Genomic DNA, 17101 nt, shown 5'->3' with positions numbered 1-17101 from the left:
TACCTGTTTATCTACTTGCACTGGTGTGCTTTCAAACTGCTAGGTTGGCAGGAGCTGGGACAGAGCAACAGGAGCTCACCCTGTCATGGGGATTCGAACCGCTGACCTTCGGATCGGCAAGCCCAAGAGGCTCAGTGGTTTAGACCACAGCACCACTGGGTTACCCCTGCTCTCTCAAGCAATTTGCAGCTGGGCACTTTGGCCTCACTTGCTGCTGTTTCCTTCTTAGATGATACTTCCTGAGCCAGGCTGTTCAACAGCACAAGCCCAGCTGGCTGCATGCATTCCACTACAGTGGTACCTCGGGTTACATACGCTTCAGGTTACACACGCTTCAGGTTACAGACTCCGCTAACCCAGAAATAGTACCTCGGGCTAAGAACTTTGCTTCAGGATAAGAACAGAAATCGTGCTCCAGTGGCGTGGCAGCAGCAGGAGGCCCCATTAGCTAAAGTGGTGCTTCAGGTTAAGAACAGTTTCAGGTTAAACCTCCAGAACGAATTAAGTACTTAACCCAAGAAACCACTGTACTAGCCATACTGTGGCTGGTATGAATCATCCTGTTTGAAACTGACCCGGCTTAGACATCAGTGGAGCTGCTTCTTGCTTCCCCCCAATTCTTCAGAGGACTGCTAAAGTTGTGGTTTGTATCATCTGTCAGAAAGGTAAACTGATTCCAAGGCATCTTTAACTCGGGAGCACCTAATGGCTGGCTTGCTGTCGAGAGAGTGCATGAATCACAGAGCTGGCGCGACAACCTCGTAAGGTTATGAAATTACCAAAATGCTGCCTCTCTGCTAATGGGATCAGAAGACAGTGGGAAATCAGATAACTTTAATCTTTAATATCACCCCCCCTACTCGCAGCCTCCACATAACCAGAAAAAAGGCCTCCTCATCAATTTGGATTTTGTAGGGATTTGAAGCATTCCTTTCTGTGTGGTGATTTTATGACCAAACCCAGGGAGGGGGTTTGATGCAGGCAGGGGGATGGGGCAGAGGCACTGTCAGAATTCAAACTAAAAACCGTCCTGTGGGAAAAGCAGGCTCAATAGGAGAAAACAGAGGAAGGGAAACATCACACCTGATGAAAGCTGGTGAAAAGTATAAAGCTCTTTTGGCCTGGACCCTAAGACAACTAGAACACTAAATACACTATTTGAGGACATGGTTCCTGGGCCTTACGGAAGGCGATGCACCAGCCTTTCTGAAACGCCTTTGAATCAATGCCTGGATGAAAACCCACCATGCACAGTACCACATAGTTTGCGTTTCTTAGTGCAGAAAGTATTGATCTTATGTGTAGAGATCTTTCCTATTCTACTTACCGTATTTTTCGCTCTATAGGACGCACCCGACCCTAGGACGCACCTTGTTTTAGAGGGAGAGAACAAGAAAAAAAATTCTCTCCCTCTCTGTGCAGCGCCCCTTCAGCGAAGCGGCAGGAGAAACAGAGCCCCTTCTATTTCTCCTCCCGCTTCGCTGAAGGGGCGCTGCGCAGAGAGGGAAAGCTGCACAGCGCCTCTGCAGCGAAGCGAAGCTAGGAGAGCAAGAGGGGTTGGTGCGCACCGACCCCTCTCGCTCTCCAGGCTTCAGCGAAAGGAACGTGAAGCCTCCAGAGCGTGACAGGAGCGCTCCCTCTGCGCTTCGGAGGCTTTGCGTTGCTATCGCTGAAGTCATGGAGCCTGCATTCGCCCCATAAGACGCACACACATTTCCCCTTAATTTTTGGAGGGGGAAAAGTGCGTCTTATAGAGAGAAAAATATGGTAATTCAAGAGGGTTCTGGAAGCTTCTCTGTGTGAAAGAAACAAGCAGAAGGTTCATAATATTTGGGTTATACCTTCAGAGAAGCTGCGTACAGCTGGCTTAAACTGGTTCTGTTATCTCTTCTTCAAGGTTGTGCTGACTATAATAAGAGGCCTGGGCTTCACTTTTTCTCTCTATCTTTCTTCCTTCTGGTGTGGTGTTCTGTATTGAGTGTTAAGGTTTAGACTTCTTATATGTTATTGTAAGTTTAAGTTAAGTCTGCTGCAGCTGGATTTCTTACAGACAGTGCCGATCCTGAATGTATTGGATTTGTCACCATTATGTTCATTTGCCTTCAGTAGCAGCCAAGCTCTGTTGGATGAAATATTAATTGCCTTTGGTGTGTTTTCTGGGAATCCTGCAATGTGCTTAAGTTTTTACTCTGCTAACTATACATTGGAATCTATTCTGGATCAATACTGTGTAGAATTCCATGACACATAGTTACATCATGAATGGAGCTTGCTATGTTGTACAGTCTGTAGCGCTACCCTTGGCCACATACCCAGTAAAATGGCCGGAGACTAGAGAAAGAGCTTTTTCAAATGGCATGTGCTAAAACATTCATGTAAGGACAGAGGGAACTGGTGTGTCACGTGACAAGTTGACCTTTGCCATATCTCTGGAAAGAGGGTATCATTCGTGGCAGAGCACTCGCATTGCACCTGTCAGGGAACTGCCATCGGAGCCAGAGGGAGGGCTCCAGAGGGATTCCAGAGAGTGTACCAGGAGGGAGAGAAGCAGCCCATCTTCTGGGGAAGGAAATCAGCGTAACACTAGTGGAGAAGGGGGGCAGATGGGGGAATCGGCGAGGTGGCTCCATGACTCCTCGCCGGAGACCAGCAGGGAGAGCATGGGTCCTCCGCTGCCCACACCCTCCCTGTGCAGAAGACTTCCACGCAGGGACAGTAGGCGGAGACTAGGCGTCAAAGAGCTTCTTTGCTGGAAGAAGTTCAAGAAACGCCCACTGATGGATTCTGCCAGCGATTGAAACAGCCACGGGTGAGTGGTTGTCCGGACAGAAAGGGTTCACCCAGGTAACTCAGCCAAGCGTGGTGCCGATTTACGCACGAGCAACCCCTAGAACCATTACAGCACCCAATGGGCCATGTGCTCCATCTATGAGCACCTTCGCCTTGCCATGTAACAGGGCTGCAAAAGATCTCAGAGTAAATAGCAGGTCCAGATGGCTTGATGGCCTGACTCACAGCTTCATATGTTTGTCCCCCACCTTTCCGATGAGATGTAAATTTGGTTTTGGCATATTGGATGGATGCTACGTATGACCAGTCCCCCATGTGGATGCAGGCACTGTGCAGTGATTTTATAATGAGACCAGTGGGTGCATCTATAGATCCACCCTATGTTGCATATTAAAATATCTAGAAGGATTGTCTGTGTTTCACATGTAATTTTTAAACAAAGTAATCTAGGAATTGAGAGTCCCATGAGAGACTGCAAGAAGATCAAACCTATCCATTCTTAAGGAAATCAGCCCCGAGTGCTCACTGGAAGGACAGATCCTGAAGCTGAGGCTCCATTACTTTGGTCACCTCATGAGAAGAGAAAACTCCCTGGAAAAGACGCTGATGTTGGGAAAGATGGAGGGCACAAGGAGAAGGGGGCGACAGAGGACGAGATGGTTGGACAGTGTCCTCGAAGCTACCAGCATGAGTTTGACCAAACTGCGGGAGACAGTGGAAGACAGAAGTGCCTGGCGTGCTCTGGTCCATGGGGTCACAAAGAGTCGGACACGACTAAATGACTAAACAACAACAACAACAATCTAGGAATATAGTAAATTGCCTTATACTGAGTCTGACCATCTGGTCCATCTAACTAAGCTCTGTCTGCACTGATGGGCAGCATGTCACCATGTTTTCAGAAACAGGACATTCCCAGCCCTACCGAAAAATGCTAGGGATTGAATTTGGGACCTTTTGTATGCAAAATGGATGCTCTACCACTTGGGATGGGCAGAGCTGTCAACTCCCGTTTTTTCTCAACTTTGACAGTCTTAAGTTCAGTTCTTCATAGTTCCACATCTGCATTTTTTTTAAAAAAAACCCCTCAGAATTTTAGTGTGAATATACACATTTTTGCATTGTAATATTGCCTAATAAGCACAACTCGGCACAACAGTTTCCCCTGCTGTAATACAGGTTGTATTTTATTTTCAACAATATATGCACATTTTACCCATGCATATCCCTTTGTAAACACATCATTTGGCTGGAGAAAGAGCTTTGCAAAATTCAGAGAAGCGTGAAAGTGTGGCTGCATTTTGGTTCTCTTCCCCCCGCAATTAAATTTTTTTAAGTTTCGACATTTTAAACATATATGATCAAAACACAATTTTGTCATTTTTCATATGTTTTCTTCTATCTAGTAAATGGTAACCACGATCTTATAATCGAATTACTTCTGTTGCTCATAGCTCAAATCCTGCTCACGATTATTATTTTTATTCTTGTATTGTTTCCCAAAGCGTGATCCAGGTAGGTTCACATTTAAATGAAAATGGAAATGAACTTATCCCCGCCACCACCATGGAGCCACTGCTCCCCTCCCCCACCGATAGAAATAAAAAACCGCAAGCTTCATTCATTATGGAAATTGAGCAATTTTGGATCGTTCCTCTTTTTTGCATAATTCATTCCATTTCTGCTAGACTTGGGGAGTGAGGAAGAGCTATGTAACCAGGCACCAGAGATGTTAATCAACCAGCCCTCTGGCTTCCGAAGCATCAGCAGGCATTAACTGCATACTTCAGTTGTCATAAAAGGATATCGCCCATCAAAAAGGATACCCCACCCCCCAAGTAATCAAAAGCCCAAGAATATGTGAGCAATCATAAGGAAAGCAGGATTTTCAGGAAGTCCAAGCTGTGTGTCTCTTCCCTGCCTCATAATTCTTCCCCACAATTCTTTGTGCATACACAAAACCCTGACAACAGGGAACAACAAGGAGCTGCTTAACTTGGAAACGATCAAACTTCCTTCTGCCTCTTCCCTGAGAGATGTATCACTTGTTGGCCCAAACCTCTCTCACTATGCAAATTGTTTTATTCAGCAGAGAAAACACACCTTTTGTTTTAGCTAGCTTTGCTTTTTGTGGTGTATGTAAAGCGCATATCCGGAAGCGCTGCTTTTTAATGTTTGCCGGGGAGCGTTTTGCAAAGCTGCTTTATGAGAGGAGGTTTTTGCAATGTTATGCGGCATAATGGCCGATGCAGAAATTTCATTGACCTGGTTTCAGTGTTTTGTTTTGTTTTAAATAGCATATTCCACCCCCGGGGGTCTCCAGTAAAAATGAGGAAATGCTGGAACTCAAGAATTTGCCTGTGTGATTTGGTCAAGGTACAAAAAAGTGCAGATCTCAGCAGTGAAAGGGGAAAGGGGGAATTCTTCAACAAAATGCCAGTGTAGATTATTTGGAGCATGCGAGGAAGGAGTTGCAGTTTAGTGGGGTCTAGTGATGAGCCACTGTGTGCCTAGGAGAAGGGGTTCATGAACTGTACCCAGAATGTGCCTGTCAAAGTGTGGTAGCCCAACATTCAGTTATGGGGTGATGTCCAACTCTTCTGGATAGCAATCATACAAGAAATATGCAAAATAACTAAGCAAGTATTAGAAGTCACCCCAGAACTGGCCCTACTAAACATCTTAACAGAAGTTGTGGGCGAACATTTCAGACGACACAGCGATTCTTCCAAAGCAGCTCTTTATTTGTAAGCTGGAACAGAACTGAACTGAGGAGCTCAGTCAGCCTGCTTATATAGAGCTCCAGAACAATAGCAACTGTTGCAACTTTATAAAACTATCCAATCACTGAAACGTCACTTTTGATCCTTCATTTGCATAACTATCTACAGTATCCCCCTGCTGGCCCAGGGTGAGAACTTCAGTACATAACATCTTCCAATATAAGAATGCCCACTCACATCATAAAGAGCTCATAACCCACCTACTCTCAGCAGCTAGAAACATCATAGCCAGACACTGGAGAGACCTGTAAGAAGTAAGCATGGACCAGTGGTATCATATAGTATGGGACCGTATCGAAAGCTGACTTTAGATTGATAAAAGCAACATATAATTTTTGCTTCAAATTATGGATGCATTTACATAGCAGAAAGTTCTTCACAGAGCACTGGTCCAATGTAGATTTCCCTCTTTGGAAACCTGTCTGGACTTCAGATATCACCTTATTTGTATCTGCCCATTCTTCCAGTCTCCCAAGAAGGAGCCTAGCATATAGTTTAGAGGCTACATCTAACAAACTAATGTGTCTATAATTGGCAGGGTTTTTCTTATCACCCTTTTTATATATTGGGGCAATTATACACAGCTCCCACCCTCCTGGTATTCGACCTGAGCTGTTAATGTGTGAAAACAGTTTTGCAAAAATGAGTGACCAGAAATCAGGTCTTATCTTATAAATCTCTATTGAGATCCCATAAATGAAACTGACACGGGGGAAAATAGAAGATGCCTTCACCCTGGTATGGCTCCCCTTTATCACGTACATAGCCCAAGAAGACAACGACAAGAATCCGCTGACAGCATACGAATCGATCTGGCTAACCCGATTCAAAAATACACACTCACACCCCAGTCACACACAAAAACAAATCTCACTACAGCCAACCAAAGACAACCAACCACCCCCTAGGCCACCCCCAACCTCTTTCACCACCAAGGAAATATGAGTGAATAGTAAGAGAATGCACACAAGTGACGCTGACACAAACCCCCACACATATACTAAGCAGAATACAGTGGTACCTCGGGTTACAGACGCTTCAGGTTACATTCGCTTCAGGTTACAGACTCCGCTAATCCAGAAATAATACCTCGGGTTAAGAACTTTGCTTCAGGATGAGAACAGAAATCACGCAGCGGCAATGGGAGGCCCCATTAGCTAAAGTGGTACCTCAGGTTAAGAACAATTTCAGGTTAAGAATGGACCTCCAGAACGAATTAAGTTCTTAACCCAAGGTATCACTGTAATAGAAGCATTGCTACCCGACCCCACCCCACTCACTATGCCCCCTCCCCCTCTTTCTCCCTCTTCTCTTCCTAACCCAACACTATATGTAACACTAATGTCTCACAACAAATGAAACCGATCTGTAGAAAACACAGCTTGAAAAATGAGACAACACACGTATTTTTATAAACTAAGAAATCTTTAATAATTAAAAAAAAAGTTATGTGGAGGGAGGGCTTTAAGCCCAGTGGTCAAATGTTGCTTCCTAGGCCTATTTTAGCCTTCAGACCCATTCCCAGGCCACACCCCTCTCATCAGACACACCTCCTCTCTCCAGGCCCCATCCCTCACAGTTATGGAGAATGCAGGTGGCTATCAACCTGTAAAGTTTGGTTCACCTTAGTCTTCCCCCATGCTGTTGATTGTATGGAGGAAGCCATCCTAAACCATCATATGTACTGGAGCAGAGGACCTTTTGCAACCAGAGGACCATGTCCAGAGCTGGCTCACCCACCATGAGGCCACCCACTGATCAAGTCACCTGATTTCTAAAGGCTTGTGTCCCCAGTGAAGGTCAACCAAACCACAGGGTCATGGGGAACCGCTAGACGTGCCCCATCAGAGGATCTCAGTGATGGCGCATATGGAATCAAACAGTCCTTAAGGTACTTGGGCCCAAGTTGTTTAGAGTTTTGTGAATTAGCTCAGGTATCGTGAATCTGGCCTGGTAGCCAGTTGGCATCCCCACTAAATGGCAATAGATTGGTGCACAACCCGCCCCCTGCCAGCCTCTGGTCTGCTGTCACTATAGCCCCAAGCCTCTCTACCCTAGGCATATCAGAGATGGTCAAACCGATTGTCTACAAGAATCACTAATTACGGGGGCTGACTGAACCGATCAGTTAATTAAATTTAGATAAATGTGCATGTTTGCAACATCTCAGAATAAATGTATTTTTTGCAGTGTGATATTAAAAGGAAAGGGAATGCAGTTTAATAAACAGAAGCTGTCAATCATCCTTAAAAGGAGGAATTCCCTGCTTCAATAATGCACCAAAGTCAAAATAAATATTCCATTTCTGTTTCACCAATGAAAAATTGTCCTCACTAAGAAATGGATGAAAGCTTTACGTGATTAATATAGTGATTAGACCAATTAAAGCTTGCATCCATCTAACCAATTTTAGAGGTGGAAATCAGTCTTTTGGTCTCCCCCTTCCCCAATTTCCCCACAATCTCCATCCTTTCCTTCCATTACATAGCTTCTAAATTGAAGCTATGAGGAGTTCTTTATAACAGTGTTTTGGTGAATAATACAGTTTTGAAAAGTGCTAACAATTTCAAAAGAGTAGAAGGAGTGGCAGAACTTCCCCTTCACAGTTTCAAATCTGCATCTACTCGGAGCAATTGGCTCTCTGCCATGCAGCAAAAAGTGAGCGAATGCTAGAATACAGAAAATATAATTAGATATATATTGATTTCCCCCTCCCAAATATTTGAAAGACCAGCATATTTTCCTCCAATGCATTAATTACTAAGGAAAAGAGGTGTGCAGAAAAGGAAGTAAGTTAGTGATTGAGAGACTAGCTATAGTATTATTCCATTTCTATATGTTGCACGATTCCAGAATTTGTAAATATATTATCAAAGGCTTATTTACATCTAGTGCCTTTTGGGTGCCTTCTCTTTGCTTGTGTTAGGGATGGGAATCTTGCTGCCCTTCATATGTTAGGTAAAGGTAAAGTTTTAGTTTTTTAAAAAAAATTAGTTTTTTTTAAAAAAATAATATTTATTACTTTTAAACACTACAAAAAAGGAAAGAAAAAAGAAAAAAAGACAATACAATACAATATAAAAAGATTACACAACACTAACGCAATAAACTAAACAAAACAAAACAAAAACAGTTTAGCACACATCATACAATTTCAATATCTTAACTTTCATTCACTTGTTTCAACGACCTCCTCACACCTCCCTTTTTGTATTCCACTTCTATTAATTGTTTCAGCAATTCCTTTCCATCTTCCTCTATTTTCTGTCCTATAATTATCTTAACATATTCTAACCTTATTTTTCCTTTAATACTCTAATAATCTATTTATACCTAATTCCTTATAACATTTCTACTAAAGCCATATAACTTCATTCCAACATTTTTCTAACATTCATTAATTTTACAATATTTCTATAAATAGTCTTTAAACTTTTTTCCAATCTTCTTCCACTGACTCTTCTCCCTGGTCTCGGATTCTGCCAGTCATTTCTGCCAATTCCATATAGTCCATCAACCTGGTGATCTTCTGTCCGATGCTCTTAGCTCTTTTCCAAGTCCCTTCTGCAGATCTTCTTCGTATTTATACAAAAACTTTACTTTGTCTTCTACTGATCTTATTTTTATTTTCCTTCCTTTAAAGCTGAAGAATAGACCTTGGGGAAACTCCCACCTAAAGATGATTTTATTCCTTCTCAGCAGGGCAACCAAATCTCCGTAGTTAGACCTAAGATCCAAAAGGTGTTTTGGGACGTCTTTAAAAATTTCCACTCTTGGCTGTTGTACTTCTAGGTTCTTCTGGTAGTGCCAACAGTCTCTTATTCTGTTCTTCTCTTTTCCCCCTCCTCTTCCAAATCTGAAGGCCCTCACAGTTTTAAACTCTTCTTGACCCAGATCCAAGTCCCAAAAATCAGCAAATTCCTGTGTGAAGAAGTCTATCAAATTTTCCTTCTCCAATTCAGGTAGGGCTCTGATCCTCAAATTCGTCTGTTTTTCTTTAAATTCAGTCATAGCAAGCGTCGACTTATGGTCATCAAGTTGCCTCTGTAAGGCTGGGACTCTCTCTCTCACCAATTGTGTTACTTTACATGCAGCAGCAACGGCTTTCTCCCTAGCTTCCTCCGCAGTCTGCCGTATCAAAAAGTAGATTCCTGTATCAATTTCTGGATTGTTTCTGTATTGATATTTACCTTTTGTCCCAGATTATTTATACTTTCAATTTTAATAGTTGCAGCGTCCACTTTCGCATTTGTCACATCTATTTTCTTGTTAAGCTGTTCCAGTGAATCACTTATCTTACTTAATGCAACCGCTAAGGCCTCTTCTGTCGACATTCCTCTTGATTTTGAATATACTGTTACAAAAGCAATAGCGGAAGAAGCAGGGGGGCCTGATATTGAGGCTCTCCTAGATTGCTGCCAAGTCCTCCCAGACCTTAATGTTTTTTCAGGAATTGACTAGTCCATTTTTTCCTTTCCATTTGCCATAACACTTAACCGATTCAAGGTCAGTCCCAGAGTCTCACAGCTTTTTATCTTGCAGCTGGAAATTCCCCAGCCCAGCTCTTGTAACAGTTTCAAAAGCTTCCTCTAGGGGGAAACAGTTTCTGTTTATATTAGTCAATAATGTCCTCTTTTAAACACAGCTCAAACAATGAAGTTACTTTCAATTTTTAGTTACTTTTACTCCTTTTAAAAAGCAGACGGAGACAGTAGAAACAATGTATTTCTCTTATTAGCTAGCTGTCAACATTCTAATCGCTGTCAGTGAGCCTTCCAAAGAACGTCAGTCCTGCTAGCAGCCCGTTTCCAGGGTCTGAGCGGCGGTATTTTAACTCTCTTCACTCTCTCCCGCAGGCATATTCAGTTCACAACGCCCCCCCTCTTCTCCTGCCTCCAAGGGGGGGGGGTTAATGTTCTTTACCGATGGGAATTTAGTCCTTTACAATAGGCTTTCCAAGGCTTCAGCTTGCAGCCTCAATGCTTCAGTCTATTTACAAAAGGGGAAGGCGGACTTCTTGTATTGAACCTCCCCGTTACGATACCAAATTAAACTTTTAGAAATCCAATTCTCCCGCTTCAGCTCTACTCAGGGGTATTTACTTTAAAATCAAATTGTCCACAGGAAAAAGTCAGCGCTCTCTGGCAACAGCTATGTGGCTTCGCTCCGTGGAAAAAGCAGATGATTCGAAGCACTGCACTGCTCACCCTACGTCGCTCTGGACCCCCGAAACTGGGTTTCCCCGCGAGTAGGGGAGGCACAAAAGGTGCCCGCCGAATCCCACGCTCACAGGCTTCTCCCGCCTGTTATTTTTTGCGAGTCTCCGCCTTCGCCGTGACGGCCAGACCCAAATTCCCATGGGGCAAATTCCTCCCGGTCAGAGGAATTCCGCCATTACTGGAGGCACGAACCCGGAAGTGGGACCCCTGACCATTAGGTCCAGTCGTGGCCGACTCTGGAGCTGCAGCGATCATCTCGCTTTATTGGCCAAGGGAGCCGGCGTACAGCTTCCAGGTCATGTGGCCAGCATGACTAAGCCGCTTCTGGCAAACCAGAGCAGCGCACGGAAACGCCGTTTACCTTCCCGCCAGAGTGGTACCTATTTATCTACTTGCACTTTGACATGCTTTTGAACTGCTAGGTTGGCAGGAGCAGGGACTGAGCTCACCCCGTCATGGGGATTCAAACTGCCAACCTTCTGATCGGCAAGCCCTAGGCTCTGTGGTTTAACCCACAGCGCCACCCGTGTCCCCCCTCACATGTTGCTGGACTACAATTCTTATCATCCCCAACCATTGGCTGTGCTGTCTGGGGCTGATGGGAGCTAGAATCCAGCAGCATCTGGAAGTTCCCCAGCTCTGGTTTATGAACTCATGCCCAAGTCACACTTACTAGTTGTTCTGCGGGAGCTGCTTCCCCATAACTGGGTCCTGCTCTGCTCTGCTGAGCATTTGAAACAAGAGACCACATAGAGAGGGACGTCTGTATCATGATATACAGGCTTCTTGAACTCTGCAACTCTTTGGTGCAACCTATGTGCTGCTCACAAATAGAAGGGGAAGAAATGGAGGCAGTGAGAGATTTTACTTTCTTGGGCTCCATGATCACTGCAGATGGTGATGGCAGCCATGAAATTAAAAGACGCCTGCTTCTTGGGAGAAAAGCAGTGACAAACCTAGACAGCATCTTAAAAAGCAGAGACATCATCTTGCCAACAAAGGTCCGTATAGTTAAAGCTATGGTTTTCCCAGTAGTGATGTATGGAAATGAGAGCTGGACCATAAAGAAGGCTGATCGCCGAAGAATTGATGCATTTGAATTCTGGTGCTGGAGGAGACTCTTGAGAATCCCATGGACTGCAAGAAGATCCAACCTCTCCATTCTGAAGGAAATCAGCCCTGAGTGCTCACTGGAAGGACAGATCCTGAAGCTGAGGCTCCACGACTTTGGCCACCTCATGAAAAGAGAAGACTCCCTGGAAAAGACCCTGGAAGACTCCCTGGAAAAGATGGAGGGCACAAAGAGAAGGGGACGACAGAGGACGAGATGGTTGGATAGTGTTCTCAAAGCTACCAGCTTGAGTTTGACCAAACTGCGGGAGGCAGTGGAAGACAGGAGTGCCTGGCGTGCTCTGGTCCATGGGGTCAAGAAGAGTCGGACATGACTAAACGACTAAACAACAACATGTGCTGCTCTGTAGCTGTCCTTGGTACTGAGGAGCTGGCTTCCGCCTTTGACCTTGCTAATCCTTGTTATGCAGCTTGCCACTTACCAGCTACTTGATACCACTACCTGTTTCCAGGTGTACCTTCTTGCTTGAGACTAGAGAGCCTGCCCAAACAGTTGTTTGAAACAGTTCTTTTGCTGTTCCATTTCTCATCACACCCTCTTTCCATCCTTAGGCTCAAATCTCATGTGAGTAAACCTCACTGAACTCACTGAGATTTACTTCTAAGTAAACACACACAAGTGCTTGTGTGCTGGTCAGGATGATCCTCAGAGCAGGTCCATTTTCTGTTCCAATACCTAAAGAAATGTCTGCAATGAGCAATACCAAGGAATTTCATACCGTCTTGGATGTAACCCATCAACTCAGCTAGACATAAAAGTGAAACAAGGTGTAAAATACCTTGAAAGCCTCAATTTATTTTCATGCCAGAAAGAGACTGTTCATTTAATTATTACCATTTTGTTCAGGAGGCCTAAATAGGATACGGTTCTGGAGATTTTAAAAACCGCCTCCAATTTCCCACCTATTATTCCACTATGTAGCAATGCATCTCCGAGATAGTGGGTCCAATTAGTGGAGGGGCATTGCTCTAAGACAGTAAGAAGAGGTTATGTGTCCTGATTTACACCTCCCGTTATGACACAACTAGAGAAAGAACCGCCACAAAAAAATGTTCAGCTGAAGCCAAGGGTGACCAATCAAGGTGTAATATGATAACAGCTCCATCTTCCAAACTAATAAGGCTTCCAATTGGCGTCAATGGCCAATTTTCTCTTCAACAATCAGGTTATGAGGCTATATGAATTTCACTCAGATATGGAAGGGGGCCAGACCTCCTCAATAATGTCCTTTTCTTCTGGATAATAGACTAACTCCACCCTGATTAATAGCTGTTCCTCAGCTCCACCATTGGCCTAGAGGATTTTTGCTGACTTTGTCACCAGAGAAATATATGCTCTTGCCAGGCATTATGCATTCTCCACTTCTGAATGCTTTTGCTTCTTTACGCTTCTGGCTCTTCTTCCTTACCCTGTAAGTTCCAGCGCCATACAGCACATGCCAGTGAAAAGAGAAATAAATCACAGATTTATAAATTACCACAAATCAGGCGGCCTATTTTCCCCTCCAGCCCATCATAAATACAGCTTCCTCTTGGCTAAATTCACCTTCCTGTACACATTACAAATTTACATTTTCCCTCCTTCCTTTTCCTTTTGCATAGATCACAGTACTGTCTTGGTGTGTAATCATTTACTCTCACATCTAGGGCTCTCGGGGAAATGAGATCTAAGTTTTCGGATGCATTTCCCACCAACAATTTCCCATGAATAAATTCTTAGCTATTCTGCAAAATGCTTAGGAAGCAAGCATCTCAAACCTTGTCATTGGGTATTTCCTTTTCACGAGACACGGAAGATTTTGCAAGGAGTAACACTAGACCTTTCTTTCCACCCAGGCCCTCTCCCTCCATGACTTGGGAGCGGTGTCTATTTCCTGGGCCACTACCAGTAACTTTGGAAGCCAGGGGAAGGTGGGAGGAGCTGGCAACCTCATATCTCCTGGGAGCTGGAGCAAAAGCCATGTTGAAAAGAGATTACCTGTCTATTACTGGTCCACATCAGCAGAGCCGTCTTTTCTATTGGGCTTACTGGCGCATTGCACCAGGGCACTGGCCTGTCGGGGGTGCCCCAGTGAGTGGGGGAGCTGTGTGGCTTTGCTGGCGGCCTCCCCTTTCCCTGCATGCCCACCAGCTGTGCCCCGTCAACCATATGGCTGGCAGGCATGCAGCAGAGGTTTGGGAAAAGGTCGACAACTCTGGGAAATGGGGTGGGGGGCGCTGGAGGGATCTTTGCACCATGGCGCCGGATATACTTAAGATGGCCCTGCACATCAGTTTTGCATGTGTCTATTTTTAATTCAACCCTGCTCTGTTTCCACACCCATCTGTGCATTTTTTAATGCACAAATTCCACATTATTTCTGTATGTATTTAAAAATAAAATATGCATTTTGTAGGCATTTTAGCCTAAAATATGGATGCATCTTAAAATTTAATACATGTAATGGGCCTCATTAATCTTTTTAGATGCGGAGAAAGCTTTGGTCATTTCTGATTAAGGTATTAGAGAAAATGGAAATAAGTAATTCTTTTCTGGGTGGAATTAAAGCGATCTATACTGACCAATCCACAAAATTTTTAGTAAATAATATTCTTACAGACAAATGTCAAATAGAAAAGAAACAAGACAAGGTTGTCCCTTATTTCCATTGGTGTTTGTTTTGACATTAGAAATATTGCTTCACAATATAAGGACAAATAGGGAAATTAAAAATAAATAAATACATGTTACGCTTTTGGTAGAGTGGATAACTCTATTCTGATCTGCTTATTGCATGTTGTCTGCAGCTTCTGATGGAATAGTGCACAAAGAAGACACAATGCAGCAGTATTTGCATCACTGAGGTCATACTGGAGAAGGCTCTCATATGAATGGTTTGGTTAGCAAGGCAGGAAGGAGGAAATAGCAACATCAAGCTATAGCCCGAGCTGTCAACATCACATGAGCCACCTGAAAAGCGATCGATGGACTACTCCTGCCTAATGGCCCTTAGGTTTCCTTGGAGACACCAGTTTGATAAATTATATCACAGCCTCCATCCAGGATTAAATCTGGCTTCACAGCAGGGCAAGGGTAGCCACAGTGTCATCCAAGTTCCCTACAGTAGTCAAATCACACCATCCTTTCAACTTGCATGGACTGTGGCATTCAGTCACCTTAGCCTACAGCCAGGAAATCATGCAATTGCATCTATGAGGGGGCAAATTTCGCTTGAATAATGCTACTGCAATTCCCATTGAAAGGGGATGTCAACCTGTGATATGGAAGGGAGACAGGTGAAAGTTATTTCTGAGGCCTGGGAGAAATCAACAGGCATTAGGACCGAGGAGATGCTAGCAGAATACTGCACCTTGGCCATCGTACACACACCCAAGGATGGAAACCATGAGATTAGACCTGGAGAACTGCTGGTGAAAGGTTAAGAAGGAGACTAGGCAGGTGCATGAAAAACAGCTGGGAGAAAAGGCCAGGGATAAGGGGAACCCTACTCGCTGTTGAGAGTGGTAGAAATCATAGGAAGTTCAAATGGTGCTCCTTATGGCTTTGCCCCTTTTTCTTGATTTAATTAATTAATTAATTAATTAATTAATTAATTAACTACTTATACTTCAAAGCAGCTTCAAACAGTACTGAACTAGACAGCCCAATGGTCTGGCTTAATATAAGGCACACTCCATACCATTGGGCTTTGGCTACCTTGTATGATATGATATGATATGATATTCCTGTGCTCCTAATCAGCAAAGAACGTTCTGAACATTAATAGGCCAGGTAGCTCATGTGGCAAAAGTCTGACCTCTTCATAACAGCTTCCATGTCATGCCTGCTGTCTGGTATGGCTCCTTCCATTTCCCACAAGTGTTACTTTTTCAGAGGGGATGAAGGTGGCGCTGTGGTCAATCCACTGAGCCTCTTGGGCTTGCAGATCAGAAGGCTGGCGGTTCAAATCCCTGCGTCGGGGTGAGCTCCCATTGCTCTGTCCCAGCTCCTGCCAACCTAGCAGTTCGAAAGCACACCAGTGCAAGTAGATAAATAGGTACCACTGTGGCGGGAAGGTAAACGCCATTTCTGTGTGCTCTGGCTTCCACCACGGCGTTCTGTGCATCAGAAACAGTTTAGTTGTGCTGGCCACATGATCTGGAAAGCTGTCTGTGGACAAATGCTGGCTCCCTCAGCCTGAAAGCAAGATGAGCACTGCAACCCCAGTCGCCTTTGACTGGACTTAACCGTCCAGGGGTCCTTTACTTTTTACCTTTTTTACTTTTTCAGATCTCACCTCACCAGAACCTTTACTCCCCATTCATTTGGCAGCAGCTGGATTGGACAGCAACAGCGAAGGAGAAGAAGATATATTTGAAGAGACCTATTTTTTCGAAGTGGCCTCCATGACATGAAATACGACATAATTCCTAGGTCCCTTCAAGAGATGTCTGCATCTCCCTGGCATGCCCATTTGTTTTCAAGATGCAGAGTGGAATTCTAGGTCCCAGGCACTGTGTATATACCATGCTTTTTAAAAAATAAATATTTTATTAAACAATTTCAACAGAACAAATTATCAATCAAAATAACCAATTACATTTTTTTGCCCATTTTTATTCCCCCCTCCCCCCCATTCTTTTGCACTATTTCTTTAGCAAATTAACCTTCCACTCAAAGTATCTTTTGCAGCAAACATAGACCAGACAGGTCCCTTATCTGACAATCCTTTCCTGTCCAGCATCCATAAAACACGGATAAACCTCAGCAGGACAATGGAGAGCATATGGGCTTCTGGACGTTTGCGTATTTGCCAGATTATGTAATCCGTCCGTTATCAGGGCAGTGCCCTACATCTGCTTACCGCAAAGCCCAGCAGTCGAGTCCTCCTCCTGGCCTCCTCGGCGTGGCACCCGGCGTTAAAGCTACAGGTCACCAAGTGAAAAGCTCTATTCATGAGGCTTGGCTCCTGGCCTTCTGGCCAGCCATTCATGAAGCAGCGATCGCTCCATTCATCTGTCAATCTGGCATGAGGATTTAATTAAATCCCTCTTTGGCTAGAGCTCCCAGGTGCAACGGGGGGGGTGGGGGTGGGGGTGGGATGCAGCCGCACAATAATGATGATAATTATTTATACTTGAGCCGAATGACCTAAGCATTCTTTTGTTGGGATGTTATTACCATTTTTCATTAAAAAA

General features: G+C 44.2%; 1 long non-coding RNA gene across 1 annotated transcript; it reads right to left on the bottom strand.

The window, feature by feature from the left end:
• Window positions 1–12699: 12699 nt before the first annotated feature.
• Window positions 12700–15683, bottom strand: LOC309332586. The gene is made up of 2 exons (XR_014152209.1): window positions 14648–15683; window positions 12700–13333 (listed from the first exon to the last, which is right to left on the bottom strand). It is a non-coding gene; the product is annotated as an uncharacterized lncRNA (long non-coding RNA).
• Between the last annotated feature and the right edge of the window lie 1418 nt (window positions 15684–17101).

Source organism: Podarcis erhardii (genome assembly GCF_964252035.2).
Source record: "Podarcis erhardii genome assembly, chromosome: 17".
In the NCBI taxonomy this organism is placed as follows: domain Eukaryota; kingdom Metazoa; phylum Chordata; class Lepidosauria; order Squamata; family Lacertidae; genus Podarcis; species Podarcis erhardii.
Note: the sequence above shows the minus strand (reverse complement) of the source record. Positions and strands in the feature narration are given on the sequence as shown.